Source organism: Charadrius vociferus, unplaced genomic scaffold (assembly GCF_000708025.1).
Source record: "Charadrius vociferus isolate BGI_N301 unplaced genomic scaffold, ASM70802v2 scaffold276, whole genome shotgun sequence".
In the NCBI taxonomy this organism is placed as follows: domain Eukaryota; kingdom Metazoa; phylum Chordata; class Aves; order Charadriiformes; family Charadriidae; genus Charadrius; species Charadrius vociferus.
This window is the reverse complement of record NW_009649075.1, coordinates 2,576,033-2,577,165: the sequence shown is the minus strand read 5'-3', so window position 1 is coordinate 2,577,165 and position 1,133 is coordinate 2,576,033.

Genomic DNA, 1,133 nt, shown 5'->3' with positions numbered 1-1,133 from the left:
TTCTACACTTGGGAGGAGGCCATGTAAATCAAAACAGAGAAGTCAGAAAGATCTCATCTGGCTGGATGCAATATGGAGTCAGGAAGGAGCTGTGACACTTACAAGGGATGGCTGAAGGCTGGATTTGGAGGAAAAAGAGACGCCTCTCAGCAGCTTTGAATCAAGCAGCGGATAGCCAATATTTTAACACCTCTGTCATCAGCATCTTCTGCTGGCTCACTCTGGACAGCTGCGTGCTGAGCACAGGGATGACAAACCCTTCTTCACCCAGCATGCCGCAGGCTTTGGATACTTTTCTAATCTTTTTAATACTGTATTGTATATGGCCTTAAGAAACTTGCTAGAGGGAAAGCAAGGAGTTAGTGGTGAGGCCAAAAATGGGTAATTTCTGCTCCACATTCATCCTTTATTCCTTGAATTCAAGTCTTGGCACTTTTTTCCTACCCTGTGGCTCAAAGGATTAGTAAAACGGGGAGAAGGCAAGGAAGTTTTCATTCACAAAATTGTCAGAAAAATAGAAGAAACAAAAATAAACATTGATGGGATATTATCTAGAAATGACATTTTTACTCGGAAAGTAAAGAATTGTTTATTTCTGAATGCGTAGTGAACATATTTTTTATGGTTTGTCTGTCTTTCACAGAATCACAGAATGGTTAGGGTTGGAAGGGACCTCTGGAGATCATCTAGTCCAACCGCCCCACCAGAGCAGGGCCACCTACAACAGATTGCACAGGACAGCGTCCAGGCGGGTTTGGAATGTCTCCAGAGTGGGAGACTCCACCACCTCTCTGGGCAGCCTGTGCCAGTGCTCCACTACCCTCAAGGTAAAGAAGTTCCTCCTCATGTTGAGATGGAACTTCCTATGTTCAAGCTTGTGCCCATTACCTCTAGTCCTATCACTGGGCACCACTGAAAAAAGACTGCTCCCATCCCCCTGGCATCCTCCCTTCAAGTATTTGTAAGTATTAATAAGATCCCCCCTCAATCTTCTTTTCACTAGACTAAAGAGACCCAAGTCCCTAAGCCTTTCCTCATATGAGAGATGTTCCAATCCCCTAATCATCTTTGTGGCCCGTTGCTGGACCCTCTCCAGCAGATCCCTGTCCTTCTTGAACTGGGGAGCCCAGAAC